Source organism: Anneissia japonica, unplaced genomic scaffold (genome assembly GCF_011630105.1).
Source record: "Anneissia japonica isolate Jap-2015-1 unplaced genomic scaffold, ASM1163010v1 scaffold288012_len1326614_cov192, whole genome shotgun sequence".
NCBI lineage: Eukaryota > Metazoa > Echinodermata > Crinoidea > Comatulida > Comatulidae > Anneissia > Anneissia japonica.
The window spans coordinates 608,173-623,050 of record NW_022756612.1 but is presented as its reverse complement, the minus strand read 5'-3'; the positions used below and the strand labels follow the sequence as shown (position 1 = coordinate 623,050).

Sequence of the window (14,878 nt, the reverse complement as noted above, 5' to 3'; positions counted from 1 at the left end):
CCTCCTTCCACACACTTATTCTGTAATGTACTATTATTCTTAGTTGGTTTTACTATTAAGCTTTTGTTATGTATGTTAATATGTTCATGTGTGTGGAGAAATAAATTAAACAAACAAACAAAACAAAACAAACTCACAATCCAATGTGACGCATCTCGATCAGGTCTTGGCGCAGGTTTGCTGCAAAATTGCCAACCCATAACTTATGCCAGTCGTGCACTGTTGTTATGCTGAAACCCGTTATGCGCAGATTGAGAAAGAGATGCTGGCAGTGGTTTGGTCTCTTGAGAAATATCATCAGTATACATACGGCCGACCTGTGACTATACAATCTGATCACAAGCCGCTAGAATCCATTACAAAGAAAGCATTATACAAAGCTCCAAAACGTCTGCAAACGCTATTGCTAAGAATGCAAAAATATGATGCTCATATTACACATGTACCAGGAAAACACATGTACTGTATATCGCTGACACATTGAGTAGAGCGCATCTTGAAAATGATCCAACGCAAGTAGCAGAAGATGCAACGCTCTCAGTACACCTCCTCCAATCAGCACGAAAACCTCAGGACCGCCTTAGCGAAGTTAGAGACCATACTGTAAACGATGTACACTTGCAAAACGCCTACATTCATCTCACATGGGTGTTGATAGTTGCTTGAGAAGAGCTCGTGAAATCTTACACTGGCCAGGAATGGCTACAGATATTAAGCACCACATTGAAAGATGTGCATCATATACTGCAAAACAACAGAAAGAACCACTTACCTCTTTAATTGTTCCTGATCTAGTCTGGAAAAAGGTTGCGAGTGATCTGTTCACTGTAAATGGGAAGGATTATCTTATCACTGTAGACTACCATTCAGATTTCTTTGAAGTAGACTATTTGAAAGATACCTCATCCAAAACCATAATTAGCAAACTTAAAGCACATTTGAGTCGCTATGGCATTCCGGATGAACTTATCACGGATAATGGTCCACGATATATTAGCGCCGAATTTCAAAGGTTTGCGAAATCATGGAGATTTGTACATATTACATCTTCACCAAGGCACCCCTAATCCAATGGAAAAGCCGAATCTGCGGTGAAAATCGCTAAAACTATAATGCTTAAAGCAAAAACCGACCATAGTGATGTGTACCTCGCGATACTGGAATACAGAAATACCCCAACGAAAAACATGACCACTAGTCCCGCACAACGTATGTTTCAACGTAGAACACAAACAACACTGCCAAGAAACCACAACTACTGACACCAAAAATAAATGACACAGAACAAACGATGAAACAGCGTAAACACAAGCAGAAACAACAAGCACTACACTACAACAAAACCGCTAAAGTATTAACCATGTTGAAAGCTAATGACATAGTACGTATTCAACCTGACGGCTATGGCAAAAAGGCAAAGTCCTCAAATGTGTAGCACCTTGATCCTATCTTGTCAAAACAGAAAAGGGAAAGGTGATTAGAAGAAACAGAAAGTTTTTAAAGAAAACCAAAGAAGCATTTAAACAAATAACAGATGATATTGACTTTGATGAAGCTGAAGTCTTGAAACAGCCAATAGTAATAAACGACAATGTTAATCACGGACACAACAACAGAACGTCGGAAAGTAGAATAACGACAAGATATGGAAAAGAAGTACATAGACCAAGATACTTAAATGACTATGTTACGCAATAAGTTATGTTGATGAGACAAATTAACAATTATTTAAAATCAGGACACTGATACATCATTGAACATTGAACTGTTATTAATTGTGACATATATAGAAGTTATGAAGACACAGGCCCGTATCCAGCTTTTTGAATGGGGGGTGCGTTTTGTGAGCGCAGCGAGCAGCCAGGCTGGGGGGGCCAGGGGGTCGCCCAGGGCCCCCGGTCGAGGTCCAGGGGCCGATGGCCCCCCAAAATTTTGCTTTCTTACGTCCTAGTAGACTAATTTGAAGGCATTTTATCATGTTAATCTCTATATGTCCGTGAACACAGCGATAGGGCCTATCAAAAAATTACCAGTGGACGACATCGAGAAACAAGCAAATTGTTTCCCAAATGAAAAATACTACTGTATAAATTTGTAACCATTACGAATAAAAATTCAAAATAAATTCTGCTTTTAAATGAATAATAGCAAAGTTTGATATAAAGAGTGGATTAAAAGCGACTGTAAATGAGCTGATTCAAACAACTAGAAGCATTTGAAACAAATTAATCAACATTTTTATTCTTGGCATCGACAGAAAACATATACAGAGGTATAAGCATAATTATACTGTATGTATACGCTATCTATCCATTGAACCCGTGACGGGGTAAACTGTATAAAAGGATCATCATGATACGAGTAACGTTGTACGTTTTAATAGCAACATCACTTACATTTTTTTTATAAGAGCACATTTTATGAGAAGAATGAGGCTGTCGAAATTGCGGAAAAATTAAGAACAAAATAAGAATAAATTAAGGCTAAGTTAAAATGCCACAAGTGAGGTTTTTATTTTTTAGTAGTAGAAAAACCAACAAACCTTAACAGTACCTTATTTACAGTTTGTGTACACTTAAGGCCAACTCAGACAGCGTCGGCCGACGCAGCCCGACGCGATTTGTTGTCGCGTCGGGTCTGTGTGAGTTGAACGCAGACGCGATGGTGTGCGTCGGTGGCAGTCGCGTAGTAGAATATTAAACATGTTTAATATTTCTCACGACGGCTTAAGACTGTCCCCGACGATAAATCGGGTCGGGCTGCGTCGGCCGACGCTGTCTGAGTTGGCCTTTACAGTACAGTACTATAATACAGTACAGTAATACACTGCTGTAGAATAATAATGTTGTATGTTTAAAAAGTGTGTTAAAATAAGAAAAAAATATGAATACTTTGAGCCTGAAATTGGCACAAAAAATATAAGAATGCTGAGCCTGGACAAAATTTTACTGGTTCTCTTATTAAAAAAAAAGGTGTACTTGCCTAAGTTGTTTATGCAATTAACTAAAGGCGCTTGTTTATCATGTTACACCACATTCTAGCATTTTGACTTCATTGCTATACACTGACATACCGGTTGGTAGTTAGCGGAAGATACACCTAGACGATAACGTGCATATAACGTGTGTATGTTTGTTGTGTTATGTTGCTGGCAGTACAGAAGATTGCACGTGTGGAGTCAGCGCTCCAGAAGTATTCTTATTGTAACTCATTTGTACATTCATACAATCTTAATACTGTACTGTTATGTGATTCATTTTATGATTCTGGGAACAAGGTCACATTTTTTTTGGTTATAATTAGTGGACGTTTTTCGATTTACGCACTCAACGCACCCCCCCCCCCCTCCCCTGGATACGGGCCTGAGACATAACATTATGATTGTTTAAAACCACAACTTAAAAAAAAAAAAAAACTCATTATTCATTTCAATTTAACTTTATTTAATGTACCTCATGTCAACTCTCTCACTTAATCACAAGAATATCTAAATAATATTTGATACTGTAGCAACTCATGAGGAATTTTTAAAGTGTTATAGTTTGTAAAGTTTAATTTTTACATTTATTTCATGAAGAAAGCAAATGTTGAAGTTCCATAAAAATATAAAGAAAAACATGACTCATATAGTAATACATACAATAGTTAATCAAATTACTTTAAAAGAATAAAGAATAATCTGTCTACCGCCCTCTGTGATTGACAACGCTTGCGGAGAGGGGAATAAAATAACATGGTGAACTGAAGTTGTGTTTGTGTCATGTGTATTTGTTATTTGCTAATATAAGGCATAAAGAACACATATAGGCCTGGAATACTACAGCATTATATCACAGAATCAGAGTAAAAAGTTACAAACTTTACAAAACTTGACACACCAGACAGGTAAATAACACAATAATATCAGTATCATCAAAGTTGCTTGTATAAATAAGTAAAATTAATGAAAAATCAGGAGCTATAATTAAGCCTTTCTGCAGCCAAAAATGAGCGCACCTATTCCTCAAACTAATTAATGCCTAAAATTACAATTTATTTACTGTAGTATGGTTAACATGTCTTATACTGTATCTTACCAACTGTTGTTCAACCCAAACTTCGTATCAATATACCGAGACGGTACCCCTCGAAACCTCGCTTCGTTGTATGCCTCACCTCAAGTGACTCACAAGTGAACTTTATACAAAACTGAGGGCGTCCTCTTAAAAAAATACTAAATAGCCTCTACACCAATACTAAAAATTTACCAGCCAATTTGGTAGGACTATGGCTAAATTGATTTTAGTACGTAAGATGCGCTACGTCTACGGTTTAAACTGTAATGCAATACAAACAAATGATCATAATAATATGAATAATAAAAGAAATAATACTATCAATAATGATAGATAATGCTAATATTAACAACAATAGAATAAAACGATAATAACTATAGTACAGTAGCAATATACTGTAATACTAATAAAGGAACATAGCAAAGATGATCTAAGCAACACTATAAACAATACCTATGAATGAGAGCAAATGGCCTTGGCAACCTTCAATTTTAGATGTTTAGTCTAATTACCCAATGCCTTATACTGAGTAGGTAGGCCAATATTAATTAGCTGTACTCTCAAATACTTCCTAAAGTTTACTTTCAAATAGTAAATATTCTATGGCATATAAACATTTAACATAACAAATTAACGATAAAATGTAAGTTCACGTAGTTAATTGAACTCACTACAGAAAACCTTAATGGTTACTGTTCCATATGTATTTAATATGTTACCATATTCTACTAAACTTAAATCAATTATCATAGTCGTTTTTACGTGAACACAGCTCAAAAGTACATTACCGCCTATTGGCATTAGAACAAGATACCAGTGTAGTGACGACCCTCGCACTGAGGCACTACGACCTTCGGGTCAGCGCATTTGCATATTACCACGTGCAACACCCGGCAGACCCAAGTGTGTGTGTGTATATATGTATATGTATAGTATATATACTGTCTCTTATACACATCTAGATGTGTATAAGAGACAGAGCCTAGCCTAACTAATTAAGTGTAGGCCTAGCCTAGGCCAGGGGGATTCCGGCCAGGGTGAACCTAAAAGACAAAAGTTGGGTTTCTGTTATATTTTAAAGTTAAATAACACTATATAGGCCTATAATGTAAGAAGTTTGTCAAAAGTTGAATATTAATATTACAGTACTTTAAAGAACAACTACAAACCTGGCTGCCGATTTGGCACTGCCGCAGTGCCAAAAAAAGCTGCTGTTTTCTATCGGCACTGCCGCAGTGCCAAAAAGCTGCCGTTTTCTATCGGCACTGCCACAGTGCCAAAAAGTTGCTGTTTTCTATCGGCACTGCCACAGTGCGAAGAGCTGCTGTTAATTAATCGAATCGATGTTTTTATCGATAGATGACATTGGTATAATTCATAATTCATAATTTTATTTCACTCAAAACGTAATGAGACTGGTTAGGTAAAAAGGAACATGTCCCTGTACAAGACGCCTTCCAGAGAAACAATAATGTTAATGGCAAAGACATGATAATAATAATAATAATAATAATAATAATAATAATAATAATAATAATAATAATAATAATAATAATAATAATAATATTTCGAACACTGTATTTCCTTTCTTTGGCGATTTATATATATAATTTAACAGTGTTAACGGCTATCTTGATTTATATTATATGCAACTATTTGTTTATAGAAAAAAGATTTTGCATAGACGCAAGTTGATTTAATATATACTGATTCATCTCATTAATTAAACAATTTTTATTCATTTCGAGCACTGTTATTATTATTATATTATCATTATTATTATTATTATTTTTATTAAAACTATTACTAATATTTTAAATTTTTGTTGTTTTATTTTTTTGTTTTATGTATGGGCCTAGATATAGGCTATGTATATATTTACTAATTAGAAATAATTATAATTTAATTGTAAAACATATATAATATAATGTTAACAATATTATAGGCTAGGCTAGACCTAACAAATTATTGATACCATAATCTATAGACAAAAACATCCTTTTGATAATTATTAAACAGCAGCTTTTCGAGTGGCAGTGCCGATAGAAAACTGCAGTGTTTTGGCACTGCGGCAGTGCCGATAGAAAATCGGAGCTTTTTTCGCACTGCGGCAATAATGCCGATAGAAAATAACAGCTTTTTTTCGCACTGTGGCAGTGCCGATAGAAAACAACAGCTTTTTGGCACTGCGGCACAGGGTTGCCATTTGGCCTTTTTGACGGCCAGATTCCTCAAATCTGGCCGTATAAAAATTTGTCTGGCCGTAGCATTTGAAAAGCCGAATTTGGCCGAATTTTTGAAAAGTTTACATTTTTTCAATATAGATAGGCCTAATATAACGTAGACTTGTTTTGGATATTTTGTTTTTGTTAGCTTAAATTCTATATTTGATTCTAATCTTTTACCTTTGTTTGTACTTGCACTAAACACTTAATCTATGTTCCCCGGTTCAGCCGATTTGACGTAAGAGAGTTTATTTAAAAGATGACATTTAATAATTTAAATTGTTCGAATGAAATATATTGTTTATGAAGTTTATCCTCGTTTAAGCTTTATGAAGACATTCATTGTAAGTTTGTACCATATATTGTGTCTTTGTATATGTTCCATCTTATTAGTGGAGGTTCTAAGTGGAGGTTCTATTTCTTTTGAATTTCTTTTGAATATAAATTAAATACTGTACTTTAATTAATTTATTATTGCCCACATGAGTTGTATAGCCCTAGGTGCCGCAGTGTTCTTTATGTAGAGCGCCATATACAAATGCTTGATGCAATCGGGTCCGATGGCACCTCTAATTTCAAGCAAGTTTTGCAGAGAGACTTCTTCGAAGTTACTGGAGTTAGGTTGCATATGAGAATGAAGAAGATAATTCTGATAGCAACATTGATTTATTGCTTTAAAGTCAGACTCCGGAGGAAAAAACATTTTGATATGTTGTAGAACTCAAAAGTTGTTTGACGAAAAACTGAGCAACGGTGAATGAGATACAGATTTTTGAATATTTAAAAACTGGGGGAATAAGGTGTAAAAATGGGTGGTTACGCCCCTTTTTCCCCCAGTTTGTAAATATTAAAAAATCTGTAGCTCGTTCACCGTTCCCCAGTTTTCCGTCAAACAACTTTTTTCTGTCTTGGAAAAATCAGTTCTACAACATATCAAAATTTTTTTTTCCTCCGGAGTCTGACTTTAAGTACTGCGACAATGACATTCAGGGGCGAATTTAGAAAGTTATAAAAAGTATTTATTAAAGTTGTCATAGGTTTGTTTTAACGTCAGTTTGTGTTACCTAACTATGTAACTTATTTCATTCTAATTAAAGATAGCCACGGATTTGTCAATAACAGGCCCTTAAAAATTTTGCTATAGATCGACTACAATGTACATTAATATTTGATACATTTAAATCAAATTTAGATCAATCTTAATATTGTGATTTTAAATAGCAGAAGTGGATTTAAGGGTGGTAAAAAAAAAATTTAAATAAAGAAAGAAAGAAAGAAAAATTGATCGCCCAAACGCATAGTGGTGGATTTAAGGGAGAGGGGTGGTAAAAAAAAATTAATCGGCCAAACGCATCAGGTTATTTTCGGGCGTCTAGAAAAGACAAATTTCCTTTAAGATGGTGCTATCTTGATCGGACCCACTTTCGCCCCCCCCCCCTCCCATTTTTCGGCCCCGGCCCTCCCCCTTTCGACATCTCTGGATTTACACCTGAATTGGCCTGCATGCCAGCAACTAAAGAACATTTAAGGCTATATATTTTTAACATTGTTCTGTGTATATCATTTGAATTTCTTCAATTTCAAACAAATGACCACTGATTATAATTTTTGTAGTATTTCAAATGAATGTACCCACTGTTGTCTTCTAATCGGATTAAAATCTAGCCGAATTTTGGCCGATATCGAAAAAAAGTTTGGCCGAATTTGGCCGTGAGATGGCGTTTGTTTGGCCGTGAAGCCTGTCCACTATCTGGCAACCCTGCTGCGGCAGTGCCGATAGCAAACAGAAGCTTTTTGGCACTGCGGCAGTGCCGATAGAAAACAGCAGCTTTTTTTTTCGCACTGCGGCAGTGCCGATAGCCTCAGCCAAGATTTTGCTAAGACGGTTTGATAAATCAGCTTAAGATTTTTGCTTAGCTACTTCTTAACTTTTTTGACTTAAGACATTTGCTAAGCTGAGATTGATAAATCCCGGGCCAGAGCTCGAACTGTATGGTTGACAGTGTAATCACCGATTGTGTAATTGCTACGCGGGAAATCAATACCGTAAACGGTAAGTACCAAGTATACACTAGCGATTTCACAATACCAGTTTGACCTGAGTAATGTGACAATTTAGAACACCCTGCCGTATCAACAATCGTACGGACAATATAATCCAAACATGTTCACATGACAATGATTATATCAATTTAAATAGAATACCAATACATGCTATACAACATATAATAAAATAGAAAATATAAACATATAAATTAAAGGTAATTCATATCTAAGGGGGGATTATTATAAATAATCATTACAGTGACATAATATACTGCAATTATTATACAGTATCAGGTCCCTGATTATATCATACTGGTCAACAGCATTTATTAACTGCTAATAATGATGATTATGTACTAAATGAGAGTACTAATTTAATCTTATTTATTAACTATAATCCTAGAACATAATTCAATATAAACTTACATCAGTTTCTTCTCCAGAACCTGTTGCATTGTATTCATGAACTGAACTAAGAAAGTCTGTTGCTAAGTGAGAATGGCAAACCTTGAATGCATAGTTGGAAGATAGCCAAGTTCACTGTCTAATCTAGAACTAGAAATTGCAAATTGCAAGTGAAGTGCTGCGAAGTAAAACTGCATAAAATGTTCTTCGAACAAAATTATTTATGCGAGTCAAGTGAAAATAATGAATAATAAAAATATAACAAATAATATGAGACACGACCCATTGTCAATTATTTGAACAGCGTTGGTACCGTGTACAATAGTGTTTTGCTGCAGTGACATCTCGCTGCTGGCTACTCGCTGGTGCTGGCCGATGACTCGCTGCTGGCGAATCGATCTCCGCATGTGTATAGAATGGTATTTATTTCCGAAAAACTATGCCAGTCTACAACAAGCGTCGCCTAAATGTAATAATTAGCACGTTGAAATAGGCTAGTAAATAATTTTAACTGGGTTCGTAAATAATATTGGCCTCAAAATATTGTGGCTGAGACATGAGCCGATTAAACGTAGAAATAGGAAACCTAGAAATATAATAAAAACGCTGAATAGTACTCCAGCGTCGCGACATGCGGACGTTGGTACGAGTAGGTTAGTCTACAAACGTCGCCTAAAGTAATTGATTTTACCTGGCAGAACGAAAGAAGGAAACTCCGCTTTTCAGTTGTCTTAGGCGCAGGTTTTTTGACAAACAATGACCTTTCAGAGGTCAAGTTGCTGTCAAGAATATGAATTGGCTGCTTCGCAGCAATTACAAGCACCACAAACTTGTTGTCTGCATAGAGTATCTGTGGTCTATGTTTAAACAAATTCCTATTCTACAGACAGGGGCAGTTAACATGGATCAGATTACAGACTCGATTTTGGATCTGATCTAATGGACATGCTAATGAAAGATGATTTCATAGGAAATCTAACAGATTTGGCAATGGTAGTCGAAGACGACCCAAATCGGGCTGTTCAAGGTAATATTTACTTTTATCTTTACACTTTTTTCCTATTAATCTTTACACACCCATAATATTTTTTATTAACTTTATACATAAAAATTTGTAATTGTTACATATAAAAATTTATGATAGGTGTATTGATATTATTTTATTTTTTTTACTCAACAGACCAAACTGAAAATTCTAGTAATACTAAGGTCTTTGCTGATTTTTTTCCCTTTAGTTTTTCCGTTTTCTTATTAATCTTCACACGCCAATACTATGCTTATACACCAAATATTTGTAATTATTACCTATAAAAATATAAATAATTATGATTTTTTTTTACTCTACAGAACAAAACTCGATTGAAGGTAAGGTATTTACTGATTATTTTATTTTCACCTAGCTTAATTTTTTCCTTATTAATCTTCACACACCCATAATAATGTTTTGTTAATGCTTATACATCAACTATTGTAATTATTTGCTTTTTAAAATTTCTTTTTTGTTACAAACATTATTTTTTTTTTCTTCTCATTTGTGGGTTTTGAATAAATTAAGCGTTAAATTATCAAACTTTGTTTATAATTTGAAATATATTTTTTTATTTTTATACACATACAGAAAACCAAAGCATAGATCAAATATACAATCTACCCTAACTTCTATAAAAAAATGTATCGTTAATGTTAAGGTGTGGATGGCAGGAAATATATTAAAGTTAAATGAAGTCAAAACAGAATTTATTTTATTTTCGTCGCCACACAGTAAGAACAGTCAAGATCCAGATTTGAGTATTGATGGAAACGCAGTTTTTAAACCAACGTCGTGCGTGAGAGACCTTGGCGTATTGTTCGACAAGCATCTCTCTATGAAATTACATGTTCAAACAATCACGAGGCAGTGCTATATGCATTTACGCAACATTTCACACATTCGGCGTCACTTAACAGTTGATGCCACGAAGTTGCTAATACAGTCGTTGGTGATCTCTCGCATTGATTACTGTAATGCATTACTTTATGGTTTACCAAATACAACTATTAAGACATTACAGAAAGTTCAGAATACGACTATGCGAATTATTACAAAACAACTGGTAAATATGAACATATTACACCAGTATTAAAAGAGCTCCAAGGCTATTGCGAGCACAAGATTCAGGAACTTTGTGTGTTCCTAGAGTTAAAACAAAATCTTACGGTGAAAGATGTTTCATGAAGGCTGCGCCGACCCTATGGAATGCTCTTCCACACCAGCTTTGCAGTGCTTCCTCCTTGAACATTTTTAAAAAAGCACTTAAAACTCATTTTTTTACTTTATATTACTATGACGAATGATTACAATTAACATGATGCAGCATTATTATAAATTAACTAATTGTTGAAATCATAAGATTAACTGTGATTTTGGTAGTTCTAAAATCCATTTTTACTTTCAGTTTTTTATTATTTTCAATGTCTTCTTGTAAATCTGATAACAATTGTTAAAATATTCTATTCATTTTTCGACATTATGTATTTTTTATTCAATTATCATTGTGCAATAACGTAACTTAATTAAATAATAATAATAATAATAGAACCAATAATTTTAATATTAATGTGAATTGAATTGTATTTTTCCTATCTTAATTGTGTAGTTTTAAGCAATTTTAACTTATCTTATTTTTCTTAATTTCTTCTCAATTTTAACTGATAGTAATGTTTTATTTGCCATTGTAATTCAAGTAATATATGTCCCTATCTATTTCTATATTTCAGTTCGTTATTTACGTTTTAATTTTAAAAGTTGCTTTTAATGAAAAGAAGGACGATGCTGGGTCGAATTGAACCTTTGCTGCAGGTCATCAGGTCCTTCGTTTGTCTCGCCTTAAAGTCTTTCAAGTTTCTGTATCGTGCTTAGCAAAGTCTTCCCCTGTTTTTAAGATGTATTTTATTTATTTTTTGTTGACACGTAAAAACGATTGCAAAACGTAGACAACGTAGTTCAAATACCACTGCGGTGGCGCAGCTTTTATTCGTTATAGTTTTTTACCCAAATATTGCACATTTAATAAAATTTACATTTATACATTTTCTTTTATAACAGATTAAACCACCCAAGTATTGCACAATTTGTCTTGATGCATTTAAAAAAGTTACATTTATATATTTCTTTTTGAGCAAACAACACAACTATTTTCATAAGTATAAACATTTTTTTTTTCAACAAACAACCCACGTATTACACAATTTTTCTTAATGCATTTGATAAAATTACATTTATATATTTCTTTGAACAAACAAAACAACTATTTTCATAAATTTAACATTTTTTTTAAATAAACGAGTATTGCACAATTTTTTTCTCAATGCATTTGATGAAAGTTTGATTTCAACATTTGTTGGAACAAACTACTCAATTATTTTCATAAATTTTAACATTTTTTTGAACAAACAACTTAATTATTTTTATAAATTTTAACATTCTTTTTTGAACAAACAACACCTCTTTTTAACCAAAATCTAAACTTCAATGTAACTCCTTTTAAACAAATAACAATTATTTTCAAATGTTTTAACTTTTTTTTAATATAACTCCTTTTAAACAAATAACAATTATTTTCAAAAATTTTAACTTTTTTTAACATATAAACTTTTTCAATAAATAATTACTTTTATTCCTCTTTCAACAAATTTATTGCTGTAATTCCTTGTTTTGATAACTCATAAAGGGAAACTTACTTTGAAAGCTGAATTTGAATTTCCTTCAGTGGAACTTCGCTGTTCAACATATGTTCTGTATGTGTATAAAAATATGTGACATATAAATAAATAGGAAAATATTGTTCACAATGAAATTTAAACAATAAAATATTTATCTCTTAGTTATTGACAACCTTTCAAATCACATGAACTAATAATGAGTCAAGTCCTTACCCTCGCTTGGAAGTTCCTCGACATTTGGCAGCTCAATAATGTCTCTCAATGTCACCTCGCTGTTCAACATATGTGTTCTGTATGTGTATAAAAATATGTGGCTTTTATACTAGAAATTGCAAATTGCAAGTGAAGTGCTGCGAAGTACAACTGCATATAAATGTTCTTCGAACAAAATTATTTATGCGAGTCAAGTGAAAATAATGAATAATAAAAATATAACAAATAATATGAGACACGACCCATTGTCTATATTAGAACACTTCTCATTGGGTAACAAAGTTGAAATTTTTCATTTTTGTCAAAAAGTGTTTATAGTGGTGAATTATGGTTTAGGTTTTTTTTAATAAAGTTTCAAAAATGTCTATGCATGTGGAAAATGTAGTTGATTACCAAAGGTTACAATTTTTATTTTGAAGACTGCATGGTCTAGGAAGTGTACATTTTTTTTATGGGGCAAGTTTCCAAACCTTTCAAATCGTATTAACTAATAATGGGTGGACCCATACCCTCAGTTGTCACTGCCTCAGCATTTGTGGGTTATGTAGTGTTAAAAAAAAACAAAAAAAACCATAAACCACTTATCGTGTAACCATATTTTAGGTAATGATTACACATATTAAAAAATAATATCTTATCCGAATGTGGTGATGATTGAATTTTCCTGATAAGCAGCTGCGGTATGCTTCAATTACACTTGCAACTACGACGTACTGAAGTTGATTGTGCGAGTCTTTACAAAACAATAGTATGAGCATATCATATTTCCTATTTGAGAGTCTAGTTAACGAGTACACACATGAACCGAAGGCTCAGGTGTAGATAGCATTTTCCCCGCAACCGCAGAAAGTAAACAGTCAATATTACCTTGAATGTCCCAACTTGGCTCATCCAGCACAGCCATAGTCAGCTCTAATATATCTTCCGTCGCTGGATTTTCGATGAATTCATCATTGATTATGATGTCCATGAGTTCGTAATCATTAAGCATACCAAAATACAGGAGTCTGTAATTTGATCAACCAACTTAAAATTAAATTAACCCTAGAGAGAGGCTGCAAATTGTAAGGCGAGGTAAGCTATGTGACAACTGCTTTGGAAGATCAAATTTTGCAAGAGAGTGCTCTTCTGCATAGAATTGGAGCACCCAATATGACAAATCTCTTGACCATTGCACCTGGCAAGGTGTGCTTCAGACTACTACCAGTAAGTGTTGCTGGTAATGGAAGGGTGGTTATGACCTGGGCATTACTCGATGATGGCAGTGATATTACATTGTGTGACCATCAGCTGGCACAAAGAATAGGTATGACAGGCAGACAGAAGGAATTTCATGACTACAGTGTGTCAGGAAAATGTAAAGGTCAAAGGAATTGAACTAGAAGGTTCAACAGTTGACTAATACCCATTTCACACTAGCAGAAAATATTACAACTTTTAACAACTATTAACAAGTTGTAACAAGTTTGATATTCCGAGATTTTTGGTTCTATGACAAAGGTAATCTGTATGTAGTAAGTTTAGATTATCAAGAGATTGAATACATTATAAGTTTGTGAATATTCATTTGCCAGGTTGTGCCTATAATATAAGAGATACAGTTGTGATTATACTATACTAAGTTACCAACAAGAGTGCATTGCAGGTATTGTTATTGTTCTATATATTTTATGTGTATGATAATGATTATGCTGAGGTTTAGAGTATTTTATATGAGATTATTATGGTTATGAACAAAATATTGTGGTTTATTCTTGGTTGATTGAGGTTGAGATGTATTTCGTTGATATATTAGTTTATAAGAAATTAATGATCATATTCTGATGTAGTAAATTGAAGTTATGCTGCTATAAATTGAGTATCTATTGAGGTTAGATTTGATATACTTCAAACCATGAGATGTATACTAGGCGATGTAACCGGGAATTGGGTTATGAGGGTATACTTTGGCATGTAGGAAACATTGAGAAATTATCATAGTGGTTTATGTTCAATTTATTGATGCGATATTTGATTGAGGATTGTTTAACCATGTGTAATTATTATTATAGTTATTTAACCTATTTTTTAGTGTTAGTATTCACACTATATTTCTCTGATTTAGGAAAAACTCTGAATGCCTTGCAATTATGTAAAAAATTAAAATCCAATTTGGCTTTGTTCAAACGAAGAGTAATCTTTTCATATTTCCTTAATAAAGAAACTGGTAATCTTCTTGAACTGAAATCCTTG

The 14,878-nt window shown here is 33.5% G+C and overlaps 1 protein-coding gene across 3 annotated transcripts in view; it reads left to right on the top strand.

Moving 5' to 3' along the window:
* The first annotated feature begins 8,148 nt into the window (after positions 1-8,148).
* LOC117124293 overlaps positions 8,149-14,878 on the top strand; it is a 50,907-nt gene continuing 44,177 nt past the window's right edge. For 2 of the 3 annotated variants that reach the window (XM_033270478.1, XM_033270476.1), the window contains exons 1-3: positions 8,149-8,333; positions 9,618-9,758; positions 10,079-10,096. The gene's annotated coding sequence lies outside the window, so the exon portion shown is untranslated. Of the gene's footprint in view, positions 8,334-9,617; positions 9,759-10,078; positions 10,097-14,220; positions 14,292-14,878 lie in introns of all 3 variants that reach the window. The other variant, XM_033270477.1, reaches the window with a different exon arrangement.